We start from the raw sequence: 15,346 nt of genomic DNA on the forward strand, positions 1-15,346 counted from the left end.
AAAAGACAGTCGTATCCAACAAATAAAACAAAAGAATACGAAAACACGGTCACCTAGAAAATTACACATTGCCATTAACAAAATGACAAACGTTCAGTTTAAAATGAATACATAACTAAAATACATAATAGATAAAATAAAGATGTAAATTATGATTGTGCAAAAAATAATTTACAATACACGGGCGTTAAGTGCATAACAGAGTCTTGGGAACTAAAAAAAAAAAAACAAGGCGCTTTTTTTTTTCAAAATTTCCCTCGCCTCTGTTATAGAGCACTTACCAACCTAATATCGCAATATACTATAAACTGTGATTAGAGAATTAAATTTCATACTTAATATGGGAATGAAGACTGAAGTGACCAACGCTGACAGATTATCATTTAAATCTTTAACTTTAGTTTTTATAAAGTGTTATTTTTCTAAAAAAAAAAAAAAATGATCATAGGCAGAAGTGTGAATATTTTTTCACAGTTGTTATGAGCCATAAGTTACAGTTTGATGGACAGAGAAAGTCAAATCTTCATTACCATCATATAAAAAATTATTCGTAATGTTCATTATTTGCAATCCAAAAAGAAATACGTTTCCAGAATATTTAACATGCATTATGAATGAGTCTTAAGATGTATAATTATGATTGGAGTAATACCACAGTGTAGTATATACAGTCACGAAGCTTGAGTTGGTGAGGATACTAGGAACAATAGACTGTGCCAGTACTATTTCGCATTGTCTGTGATGAGGCGATAGTAGCGATCCTAGTGGTTAGCAACCATCTATGGATGCATATTTCCTAAGTACTGAGCTTCGTGACTGTATATAATAGACTGTGGTAATCCAGTAGGCTATAATAAACATCTCTGCAATATTTGAATCACATTGAGAAAAGGTATGTATGTATGTATTTATTCACACTGCAGTGGGTATATACCCGGTGGCAGTGGTAACTAATTACACTCAATAATGACAATAATAAACTTATTAATTAAAAATCCAATTAATAATAATACTAATAATTAATATTAACAATAATTAATAATAATAATAATAATGATAACAACAACAACAACAACAGGGAATATACTAAATTAAATGAAACGATCACTTAAAATAACATTTTAAATAAATCTAATTTGTATCTTAAAACTAAGATCGAACTAAAACCCACGAGTATGATATGTTCATATCTGCACAAGTACCTTTCAAATTACACTCATTTCGCTGTCAACTCACTCACTGCACTGGAACTACGACACATTTCACTGATTCTATCCTGATTTCACTAACACTTCAAAAACATTTCATTGTTCAAATACTATGCACTGCCACTATAAACTATAAAGCTTCACTGACAGGAACACGTTTCACTTACACAGCACACTTCACTGACACGACATACTTCTTCACTGGTACAACACACTTCACTGACACAACATAATTCTTCACTGATACAACACTTCAATAACAATACATTGAAGATTGCAAAACGTCATTTAGAGAAAAACACCGATAAAGATTTATTTTATTATTGGTAGAGAGAGAGAGAGAGAGAGAGCGATGAATAAATTTCCGGACTGCCCTGAAATTAGGCAAAGCAAAGGACATAGGAAACTGACAAGTTATTTAGAATCATGGAAACGCCTGGAATCTATACTAAATGCATCACTTAAGGGACAGAGAAGAAGGCTAGCTATTAGGCGTAGGCCTATACCAACATGGAAAGATTCCAGGAAAAATCGCAATATGGCCTTGGCATGTTTGCACAAAATTACGTATAGAAGCTCAGTTCTTAAAGACAATCTGACACTGTTTGAAAGACTGACTCAACAGGCATGGAAGCAATGATCTTCAGTGACACGCGCATATATGTTTAACGGTACAATAAATACAAGTGCAGTTCGGAAATATATATTAATTGCACTATGATTAATAACAAGACGCAAATTTGTATGTATGTATTTATTGACACTGCAAGTGGGCAAGCACCCGGTGGCAGTGGTATACACAATATAAACAATGCACAATAAAATTACAATACACAATACAATTATACAGACAATACAATAAGAATACACAATGGCCTACAATTATACACAATAATTACAATTAATAATAATACATAAAGTTACCTAATTAATAAGTGAGCCTAATTTTACATTACAACCTACATATGTATAGGCCCTCCATATGTTTCACATTGGTACTGATAATAATCTTTCATTTTACTCTCATCTCACTCACTGTAGTGGCACTATGACGCATTTCACTGAAACTTTAGAACACATTTCACTGACAATATATAACACATTTCACTGACACTATACATTATCACTGATCGGAACTATTCACTGCACTGTAAAACCATAACTTCACTGACTCACCTCGCTTCACTGATACAACAGTTCAAATAAAACAAATAATTACACCCTTATGCATATTTATAAACAGAACTACATTTAAACTAAATATTTCTAGTCTAAGACCTTCTTACAAGTTATTTTTAAATAATTTATAATTCAAACCAAGGGAGTAACTCGTCAAGGTAAATAAATACATGTCACCTTAAAAAATTAAATGTTAAATGTCACCTTAATTTTAATTTACACTTTATACACAACTTTTTAGGTTATTCTTGAATCTCCTTAAGGAAGGACAGCCTTCAAAGACCGCTGCAGGTAGGTCATTCCAATCATTTATAGTTCTATTTAAAAATGAGAATTTACCTACATCCGTTTTCTGTTTCCTACATTTGATTTTAAACTCATGTTCGTTCCTACCATAGTACGAAGGCTTCTCTAACCGAGCCGTCATGTCTACCCATGCTTTCTGACCTAGATGTGCTCTATACAATGATGTTATTCTAGTTTTCCTACGTCTGTTTTCCAATGTTTCCCATTTAAGTTCTTTAATTGAATTGAAAGTGAAAGATATAATTTTTTGGTCGTCTCAGTCTTCAACCTACCCTTAAAAACAAGAACTGTTGTTTACATCAACAATACACTATTGTTACAGCGAGATAATCCTCTTCTGGAAGCGTAACTTACAATATACGCGTTTTCGAAATAAACTATGAAGACTGTCATTTTGACATGTATGCATTTTTCCCTGATATGTTTAATTCTACCACTTTCGTAGAAAAATAGTGTGTAACTCGGTTGTGAAAATGGCAAATGAAAAATTCGTATGTTTGGAGCTACAACTTTGATACTCATTTTGCCCCTTTCCATATTTGTATTACAGTAGGTGCAACCTACTATTTCCGTCACAATCCATTTTTACATAGTTGGATTCTTAGTCCAACATACAATCCTTTCACTTATAAGGGGCAAGGATCTTATGTAATTTACTCCCCTAGCAGATTGAGTCCCGTTTTGAGTGTCTAGTCACTCGCTTGCCCTCTACCCTATCTGTTACATGCAGTGATGTCAAAGCAAGCGCATTTTTCTGACCTTGACGTCGTGCGCGGGCAGCAAGCGCTTAGTATGGAAAGAGGAAGGGTTGTGTATATGAATAAGCAACCTGTTGGATTAAGAAAACAGTGGTGCATAAACTTCAGACGGAACGTGAAATTTTATGTCGTTATTTTTACATGGCTTCTTTCTGTTTAATATGATCTATATTGTCTGTAAAACAAAAGTACTAACACTGATTTCTTAATATTGCACTTGTGTTTTAAATGTTAATAACATAATAGAGAGTTAAGAAGGAATATTCACTAAAATTCCATAGTAGTATAATATTATACTGTATTAAGTGGATGAAACACATCATTCATAAAGAAAGTGATATTCCAAAGAAAGAGATTGAGTATGACATGATAAGTTGGAATTTATATTGATGGTATCTTTAGCCTTACAAAAGTAATCAATAAACTAATCAAAACAATATTACATTACAAAGCAAAGTTACCTAGGTACTGTATCTGTTTTAAGTGTAACTAATATTACATAACAAAACTCTTACCGCATTATGCTTTTAAGGTGATATTTGTGAGCAACTTCCTATCATCAGAATATTAAATTATTTTCTGGAAATCTGCTGAAGCTATAGAGCTGACATTTTTACAACACATGGGCACGTATCTTTTGCTTATGATGTAACAGTAGTTGCTTTGTTAATTCATTTCCTTACAAACAATTTCCATGCGAATATTTTCAAAATTTTCAATACACTATCTTCAGTAATACATATATACGGTATACCGGTATTAGATTTACGAAAACATTCTGTAAGGCTACTAAATAAATAGGCCTATACCTGAAAATTTCACGTTTCTATACGAAAAGTTGGGAAAATATTTCTTTTGAATAAAAAAATCAAACTTGTGAAAAATGAGCATTAAAATTAAAACTTACGTTCTTATAATGCACTTATACTTCTCAGGCAAATCTAAAAATTAACATGGATACAGTTTTAATAAGTTCTCTTCCCTTTATCTGTTGAATCAGTGCTGGCCATCCCTGAATATAGCTCGACCAAGCGGCATATACCACCTCTTTCGTCTGTCTCCTTTCCGCTGTAAAGCGCTCAGGCTCTCCTGGGCTCTAAAGCGCGCGCTTGCTCCTGTGGGCATCAATCGACATGCCTGTGTTACAGTATAGTCCGGGTCAGCTTACTTAATACCATAAGGGTGAAACCTAACCATTGTCCCCTATTACTACATATGCTAGTGGATTATAGTGATTTTCTAGCTCTCAGGTTGAATTTTCTTTTACTAACTTCTTTCCGAATTTCGGGTACTGACAAATAGGCTCTATACAATGTTGTTATTATAGTTCGTTTACGTCTGTTTTCCAATGTTTCTCATTTAAGCTCTTTTATCGTATCATTTCCGTCTCCTCTTTTACCTTTAACAAATTTAGCTGCCCTATAGCAGTAATTGAGACTCGTTCAGACATGGTTTCTTGTAAATAGTTCTCTTAATCTATCACAAAATATTTCAATATCCGGTAATTTCATCACTATAGAATTTTGCTATTGTAGGTTTAATTTGTAATTTAGTAAATTCAAAAATATTCTTTGTTCTTAATTTCTATGATAAAATGTCTAGCTTTCATTAATCAGGTATTCTTGTCGTACTTTAATTTTTATTGTAATTGTAATTGTAAATTTAATATTAATTGTAATCTTATTGTTCATGTTATAGTTGTAATCCCCTGGTAGAGGGGCAGGGAAGGCCTGACGGCCTTATCTCTACCAGGTTAAATAAATAAATACTAATACTAATACTATATTGGATTCTTAGTAAGGAATTTATCTGAGATATTCTATAGGGATCCCAACATGTAGTTCCATATTCCATTAATGGTCGCACTAACGTTAGATATGCTATTTCCCTCGATCAAAGCACAAAGCTTCCTTTGAAGACATACGGAACAAGTTCACAACACACAGTTGCTGTGGAAGAAATTAATCTCCATTTCGCAGCCGTGAATCGAACTCGGCTTCGTTGTATTGAGCTATTCCATCTCAAATCGACCGAAATATAGAGAAAATTGACCTTACAATTTCTAAATACAATGAAACTTTTTTTTTGTACGTAGAGAACTGTGATACAATACTTTGTGCAAAGTTTGAGGCATCAGAACTTCTTAGTGTTTAAATTAAAAATATTTAAATTTATCGTATTTTCATAAAATTTGCAACTTTAAACTGTTATAGCTCCGAAACCCTTTCACCCAGTGATCAAAATCATGATTTATTTTGATGCTGAGAAATTAAAGTTTATATTGACATATAAACAGATTTTCGTACTTTTTATGGAAATGGAGAAATTTAGAATTTTTCTCATTAAGACGGCTTTGCCACCGAAAAAAATATTTAAAAAATATATAGTTATATTCCGCATTGAAAGTACAAATAAACACATATTTTTTACTGATGGTATGTTGTTAAGAAAGTATTGAAAATATCAAATAAAGAAAATAAATAATACGCTCGTGAACTAACCAGCTACTGTGAGACGGGAGCTAGCCGAGACAAGCAAGGCCAGGAGACAAACACGTGATGTTTCGTCTAGTAGCGCATAGCTGGGCTAGCTTTATCACAAGTTTTCATAAACACAGGAGTAAAATGACACCCAACGCTCGCTTATCTTCAGCTTTCGGCCAGTGCGTGCGGTACTGCGCCGTTCAAGTCCAGGCGTGTGAAAATAATTTATTTAATACCCTCGAAACTTATTGACATACCACTAAGCAAACAATGCCGAATCCCTCTTAATAATGCAAGGTTTTTTCTCAGTATTTTCTTACATTTTTACAAATTGTCAAAAAGTCTAAAAGTAAGTAAAATCAGATTATCTGTCTCTCTGTATACACTAAAAATAAGGATTACTTCTTAACATAACCTACCAAATGTCAGCTTCAAAATGAGCTCCCGTTCAATGTTCTGCAGTAAATTGTTCCAGAGTTCTGAGCGCTGAAAGAGGCTTGTTTTTATAAAATACGCTAAATTTGTCGCTCAATAGTACGAAAACCGTTTGACTTTCGATAGTATATTTTTGAAAATGCACTCTCCTCAGCACATTGTATAAATAGGGAAAAAATTAGAGTATAAAATGTGCGAGGTTTTTTACTGATCGATTTCATATGGAATAGCCCTGAGTAGCGAGAGCAGAAGAAGGGCAAGGCTGTACTGCCACACTGACACGCATTAAGAATCCGCTGAAAGGTACTATTGTGCCGCACCAGAACTGGTTGTAACAGCAGCGTGTTACGTGTCCACACACACAGCCGTTAGTGGCCCGCAAGGTCACTCCGGAGTTTATCAATTGGAGGTGCTTGACCTGGCCGATGCATTCTGGAACTCCATTAACACATGTGCTTCGTTACAGCGCTAAGTGGTACATCAATCCCAGGATGTACGGAACTCTGCCGTTGGCAAAATTCCTTTCCAAGTCGATGTTTTCCATATATGCAAGCGAGATTTAAAAATTGAACCCACGGAATCACTGATTAATGTTATAATTAGAGCCCGGAAGTTAGGCAAAATGCCTTTATAAGTAGGTAGATAAAGAATGCGTCAGAAAGAACGGATGGATTTCAAACTATCGATACGCAGCGAGGGGAGGGATATAGTGAGGGGGACCACGACTGTTGGGTCAGCCAGAGAATGCAGTTTTAGTTGAGAACATGGTGTTGGTCTGGTGTACAACGTGCTTTCATTGTAGAGATATTTTTGAAAAATGAAGAGTCTGTGATCGTCACTCAGGACTCATTTCGACATCGGACGTCACGCTAGGATTCCAACTCGGAATACAATTTTGCGGTGGGTGACTTCATTTCGTATCACAGGTTCAACATTAAAGAAAAAATCACCTGAATGAACACGGAGCGCGTGTACACCTGCAAATGTGGAGACAGACACTAGGTTTTCCGGCCACCTCAAAGATCAGCCCGCAAACATGCTATTCACTGAGATTGTCCGAGGCTACGGTAAGATCTCGCGCCCTGCGACTTCTTTCTTTGGGACCATTTGAAGCCGTAAGTTTGTAAACATCGATCACATATACTGGATGAACTGAAGACGGCGATTCGTGAAGAAATCGTGGCAATCCCACCAGCTATGACTGTGAAAGTGATGGCGAACTTCAGAAAAAGCCTCGATGCCTGTATTGAAAGCCAAGGACATCATATGGATTATGTTGTTTTCCATAAATAAACTGCATGTTTTGGTGAATATGTTGATAACAATAAATTTTTGATTTGACGAATCCTTACAATTTTCTTGCCATGTGAAATCCATCCGTTCTTTCTGACGCACCCTGTATAAGAAAGAGGTCAATAGGGATATCCTGAACTAGCACCAACAGATAGCGCACGTGTACTTTGAGGGATGCACTTTGCGTGTGCATTTGTGTTTGGGTATATAAACATTGAGGATATACGTAGTGTATTAATATATTAAATACTCTTAAAAACAACTAAAATGGCAAATTTTTGTTATGTTCCTATATGTAAACACCAGGGAAAGCTTTTTGTCTTCAATCAGGTCCCGAAATATTCTGAATATATGCTTTAAATCTTAAAAAATATATGTAATTAAATTGCGCCTCGAAAGTGCTAGGTATTAAGTAAAAGTAACTACTTCAAGTAAGGAATTGTTGACTACAGTTTCATTTTGGAAGAGGAAAAAGAAAAATTAATAAAAACATATGCAACCTCGACAGCGAGCTATGTTAGCTTAGATTATATGCAGTAGTTGTAGGAGTCTCCGAAGTTTACGCCTGCAGTAAACTCTCGATAAACTGGGATGTTTATTAATCTAGGACGATCCGTAGTGGAACCCATTTCGTGAATAATGTTTTTAATGTACTCTACCCTAATTATTAAAACCATGTTTTAACTTCAAATTTTCAAAATCATTCTACATAGTATTTAAAACTGCATGTCCTTAACCTACAAAACGCACGACTAATCGTGATACTACTGCCATCATATTATATCATCCTATTAAAAATTGCATTTGATCTTTCTGCAACTACAGAAAAAAATACAAGAATTCAATCTCGATAGTCCCTTCCCTATAAAAAGAAACACATGGGTGGCTGCATATCCTGTTTTTAGCGCATGGTTCTTAAATACTAATGATTAAAGAGGGCAATATTCACCTTCGACATAGTTCCTATTTTTTTATTCGTGCACCTCGTTCTCAAAGTTCTCGTTTAGGTTCATGACCATTCAATTTACTCGCATCTATATTCTGCATACTGCAGATTTCTCCACCCATCTCGGGGAATCGCTCAATATTATATACCGGTACAGGTTTACGTTAGTATTTATTGTAAATTAAATTAAATTACGAGGTAAGAAAATATTGAATTATATTAAATTATACTAGGTTATACAAAATAATTGTAAATATAATTTTGACACGCAGAGAAAACCAACAAGCGGGAAAACGTAATCAACTGTAACATATGACAAAACATAGCCCTACAACATGTTGCGCCGCATGGAACGCTCCTGCAATCTAGCGGTAAAACTTCGCGTAAGATATCCCTGTAGAAACAAAACATGTTTGAGCACATTTTGGGACGGTAGGACCAGTTTTTATTTTGCTTTTCTTGTATATTTTAGCTTCCGTTGCCTATTTTAAGGGTTAATGGCTTATTTTGCCTCTTGTTTTCATTTGTTGGATATTTTCTGCTATTATATATACGTATATTAAACAGTCAGTACTACTTCTGAATAAATTAAACATATAAATGAAAACTATTTTTTATTTTATAAATGTAACTCCTGTTACAAAATTAAACAATATTTTTGCATCACAGGAATCTCTATTGAGAATCTCACTCCACATAAATATATTTTTTTGGATTACAATACTTTTTTTTCGCTGCTTACAATTGTTTACATGCTTCATAAGTTGCCAGTACCACACGTTCTGGTTGCTATGCAAACAAAAGAAATCACAGTGCTGTTATTACTCAAGGCTTCTAAACTTGTCTTAGGTTGTATTAGAATCGAGCTTGTTGGCGAGGGATCGACGGGGAAAGGAGAGCGGTTCTGACGTCACAAGTTAGCTGAGCGCGCCAAAGTTCAAGTGCTTCAAACCAGTATCTCGTGTTTTTTTTTCTTGTTTATGTTGTTTAGAATGCATTATGCCAGGTCAAAGGTGTGCTGTTGCGGTATGCAACAATTCTAACGATAAAAAAAGAGTTGTCTTTCTTTACCATTCCTAAAGATTTAGGAATTAGAAAAAAAAAAAGGTAACTCCGCACAAAAGACACGATAAATTCAATCATGATACAAGCAGAGTATGCTCTGATCATTTTAAAGATGATTTTGTTCCTGATTTTCGAGCACCTTTAATGAAAATAAAGCCGAAACGACCGAGAATGTTAAAGCCTACAAGCAAGTTTAAATAAATCATGTAGGCCTATACTGGGTGTTCAGTTCAAAATGTGTCATGGCTCGCTGTATGTCGTCATGTGGCTATCCGATGAGCCTAGAGAATTCAATCTTCCTACACTTCCGCAGAGGCGTATTACCTAAATGCGAGAGAAGTTGCCTAGCAAGTACGGCGTTCATTCTGAAGATTACTTACCGATACGTACGGTAACGCCAGTAGTGGCAAGAATGTGAACTGTTTGGAAACACGTACTGAAGTGACTTTTTTTTTTCTTACTGTCGGGATATGGGGAGAGGGTTAAGACGATTACTTACGTATTTGTTGACATTAACTTCTACGGTCAACATGGACACGGAACATTTGATTTGTGTTGTGGAATGTTGCCGTACGTAATCGATGATAACAAATACCCTGCGTACGACTTGCCCGCGCAAAACACAGTTCGAAAGAGGTTATGGTAGCACACAGACTTTACAGACCGCCATCTGTTGCTACGACATTCAAGTTATACCGTACACGTTCTCAAGTTCAGATTGAACGCCTTGATTAATAGGCAACTTCTCTGACATAAAAGCTGAAACTCGCTTCAAATCGCTGACTCATAACAATGACGTCATGACACACTTTGAAATGAACACCCAGTATAAGTAGCCTACATTAATACCAGCTTTGCATAATAATTAGATTAGGTTCATATATGTTAACCTTCAAATTATTTTCTTTCTTTTGTAATCTTTGCTGGGTCGTACATAACTTACAATTAACAAAACAATCATGCTACTTATACTAACAGTCGCATACCAAAGGGATGGAGGGTTAGCGACTGATACTAGTAATGTTTTTTCACTATAATTCTCATTACATTGATTTTATATTAACGATTTATGACATTTTGTCCTTATGGCATATTCAGTGGGTTAATCAAAAAAGCCTTCAGTGACAATTCATTGTTGAGTTACAATGATTATTGCAAATGAACGTGTGGCTGACATTTCATTACCGATACATCCAAACTTTAGAATGAGATATTAAAAAAACATTCAATGTTAGAATTTTTCAATGTTAGAATTTTTATAAACACAAGACTGGAAACCAGCAGACGAAAACGGACGGCAGACACTGAGAGCAGACGAATTGTTAAGAAATACAGAAAAATAATGCAGTGACAAGTGTAAGTACAGCTTTTATATACAAGGTATAAACAGTTTTAACGTATTTATAAAGAGTGCGGCAAAACATCCTCCCTAATTTAAAGTTTAAATAAAAAAAATATGGATCAAAATAAGGAAACTTCATTAATATGAATGGTATCTTAACAGTGGGAATTTTTCATTTTTTTAATAACGTGTCTCTCAAGTGGTGTCCTTCACTATCAATGCATTGTTGAATGCGACTTCGGAAATTCTGAATCACTCTAACTAGCATTTCTTGAGGAATAAGACCAATTTATTCCTGTATTGCATTTCTTAGGTCTGGCAAAGTCCTCGGCCGATGTTTGAACACCTCAGCCTTAAGATGCTCCCATAGAAAAAAATCGCAGGGTGCAAGGTCTTGTGATCGTGCTGGCCAGGGGACGTCGCCACGTGAAGAAATTAAGCGTCCGGGAAACATCTGCTGAGCAGCGACAACGGAATTACCACTTACCAGAAACGATACCACAGCGTAAGCACGTTCTTCACCCGTCCAAGGCATAGTTGGAATTCGTTACAGATTACAATTTGCACTAATTGAATGTCAATTCCGTGTATTCAATGTCCTATTCAATTCTTGTTGTTTTGCGCATGACATTTGATATCACTATGGCAACGCATATAAACCTAAATTTCCCACTGTTTAGATACAATTCATATTAAGGGTGTATGTACGTGAACGATCACAAATATTATTAGAAAATGCAGGCTCTAAATTTCTAAAATTTTATAAGAAAATGAACTCACAATTGAACATAAATTACAAGGTACCACAACAAGACTTATTAGAACTTAAAAATCTGATAAAAGTATAAAAAAGGGTACTAATATTTTTCAAACCAGTTTATCAGAGTATGAAAAAAGAAAAAACAAAAATTCAGTTACATCATTTGGTAACCGTAACATTGTTATGGTCTCTCTGACATCTTTAATATTTTTCCTGCATATAATAAACACTTATTTCTGAAAAGCAGATTACTCTCAGACATGTAGAGTTGTTTATTTTAATACAATTAATTATATATTTGCTTTACATAAAATATATTAAAATTTGCACAATGTTTTGTGATCTTATTTTTCTATTTTCAAAGAAATGGGCATTATTTATAGTATACCTTTTGCATAAATACATGTTAAATAAGTGTACAAAATTTCATAATTCTATCTCTAATGATTGTGGAGTTATGAAATATGTGTGAAAATTTTCAAATTTTGGAAAATTTAACTTAAAGTAAAAAGTGAATTCTTAAAAATATTATTAGTAACCTTTTTTATACTTTTATCAGATATTTAAAAGTCTTGTTGTGGTACCTTGTAATTTTTGTCTAATTATCAGTTCATTTCCTTACAAAATTTTAGAAAGTTAGAGCCTGCATTTTCTGAGAATATTTGTGGTCGTTCACGTACATATACCCTTAATATAGTTTCCTTATTTTGATCCATCTAATTTTTATTTAAACTTTAAATTAGGAAGGATGTTTTGCCGCACCCTTTATTATGACATGATACGCAAACAATTGGTTTATATCCATTATAATGTTTTTATTTCAGGCGGTTATGTTTATAATGTATGCTGATGTCGCTATCAATTGGAAAATAAAGAACCAATGACCATGGACTCTTCGCGCGTCATCAGCCATTTGATTGGCTAATGAAAAATGAGATAAGCTATTGAGTGTATAGAAGCCTTGATAATTACTTACTGCACAAAAACAAATGCCTACCTACTGCCTTGGCAACGACGTTCATAACTTACTTATAGGGATAATTTTTACTTATCAAACAAATTTGTGCAGTATTTAAAATTAAAAACATATTTATTTAAATGACGATCATCCAAAAAATAATGTCTGATAGTTCTACATATGCGTTAACTGCTTAAGAGAATCTCTAAAACTCTGCTTCGCCTCGTTTTTCAAACTGTTTCCTCGATTTCTGTTATAATGCACTTAAAACACGTATCGCAATATACTACGCATAAATAAATTTGTGCGAGATCGTGCGTGTTTGCTTGGTTTCCGCACAAAACCAATTCGCGGAAAGTCTTAAATTCCACATTCAGTATTCCCAACCTAACACACATAACAATTTCCCTCTTCTTACCGCTTAAGTGACATATTGATTTTACTGCTTTAGGCTTTTAACATATTATTTTTAGAGACGTTCAGTATAGTAATAATTATAAATTGGAAACTTACCACTGCAATTTCATCTAAATTGCACTGTTAATTATTGTTTTTAAATATTTATAAAAATTAAGTAAACTCTACAACTCCACTACAGTTACTGCATTCGTGATGCAAGTAACATTAAGGAAACCGTGAAAAAATCAACAAGATTGCAGATGCCGATGTTATTACTGCAATATGTTATATAAATAATATTGTTAAAATATTAAAATGAAAAATAAATCATTACATAACCTTACCGTTTGTTTTAACTTCGCATTTATAGACTAGAGGGAAAAAAAAGACAGACGTATATCACGGCCTGCTGGAGTATGGTAAACACAGAATAATTTAAAGCAACAATGTTGAAGATAGATATTTTTGTTTTGCAAATTTGCCGTCATTGAACAGAAACCAAGATGGAGATTTCATTGAAACTAATTAGAAATTCGTCTTTCAGGTATGTAATAAACGATCTTCGCACAAAATAATGTACGATACACGAGCGGTATGTTTTCTTTCAATTCTCGGAAATTAAAAAAGCTCAACTACGTTTCGCTTTTTCAAACTTTTCCTCGAACATGAAAACTTCAACATACCGCTCTTGTAACGCATATTACTATTGTGGTTGCATGCCCACAAACCAGCCCTAAGCTGATCAGTCCAACGAGAGGTTTGGTGGGACCAGTTACTGCTATTGTACGACTCCTAGGCAGTTGGTTTCTACTGATTTCAGAAAAGAGTGCAGAGAGGGGAAAAGAATAAATTCTCTATGACAGTTCGAATCGTATTGAAAACAGTTAACAGGAATGACACAATAGTTTGCGCTATTGTTACCGATGTAAGTCCATCCACAATAGCATGTTTTAAGTATGCTCCCATCACTTCGATGGAAGTAGAAATATCTTTTTCAATTATGAAAAACATTCTCTCTGACATTAGGCTATGACAGTTTAAAAAAAAAAAAAAAGATTTTGTGGCGTGTGACCGAGAAAAGTAAGAGTAAGTACTGAAATGTGATATACTTACTTACTTAGGGTAAAAGTTGGTAATATTGTGATAATAATAATATTTTGATAGTACTTTTTGAGAATTTTTCACAATTTTACTGAGCGAGAGAAGGTCCGGTTTTGTGCAGAAACTTGTCCACCAACATTCCCTTAATACGTTGACGCAAAAAAACCGATCTTCCTCTCTCTCAGTAAAATTGTAAAATAAATTCTCAAAAAGAACTATCATAATATTACCAACCTTTACCCTACTTACTTATGGCTTGTAAGGAACCCGCAGGTTCCTTGCCGCCCTCACATAAGCCCGCCATCTGTCTCTATCCTGTGCAAGATTAATCCAGTCTCTACCATCATATCCCACCTCCCTCAAATCCATTTTAATATTATCCTCCCTTCTACGTCTCGGCCTCCCAACTAACACTCTATATGCATTTCTAGATTCACCCATAAGTGTTACATGCCCTGCCTATCTCAAACGTCTGGATTTAATGTTCCTAATTATGTCAGGTGAAGAATACAATTCGTGCAGTTCTGTGTTGTATAACTTTCTCCATTCTACTGTAACTTCATCCCTCTTAGCCCCAAATATTTTCCTAAGCACCTTATAGGCCTACTCAAACACCCTTAACCTATGTTCCTCTCTCAAAGTGAGAATCCAGAAATGCATATAGAGTGTTAGTTGGGAGACCGGAGGGAAATAGACCTTTGGGGAGGCCGAGACGTAGATGGGAGGAAAATATTAAAATGGATTTGAGGGAGGTGGGATATGATGATAGAGACTGGATTAATCTTGCACAGGATAGGGATCGATGTCGGGCTTATGTGAGGGCGGCAATGAACTTTCGCGTTCCTTAAAAGCCATTTCTAAGTATTATTATTATTATTATTATTATTATTATTATTATTATTATTATTATTATTATTACGTTGTTTTCTCCTTCGACATTTTTTAGGATTATGCTGTCCTTCGTTTATGGCAATAGCGAATATGAGTAGTTTTAATTTTGTTTTTTTTTTCTTTTATCTGTATTTATTTTAACAGCTCTATCTCTAGGTCATATCGCCACTGTCTGCAATGTACTGATCGGAATTGTTATCGTTATAATATACCTATTATTTC

This window comes from Periplaneta americana, chromosome 2 (assembly GCF_040183065.1).
Source record: "Periplaneta americana isolate PAMFEO1 chromosome 2, P.americana_PAMFEO1_priV1, whole genome shotgun sequence".
In the NCBI taxonomy this organism is placed as follows: domain Eukaryota; kingdom Metazoa; phylum Arthropoda; class Insecta; order Blattodea; family Blattidae; genus Periplaneta; species Periplaneta americana.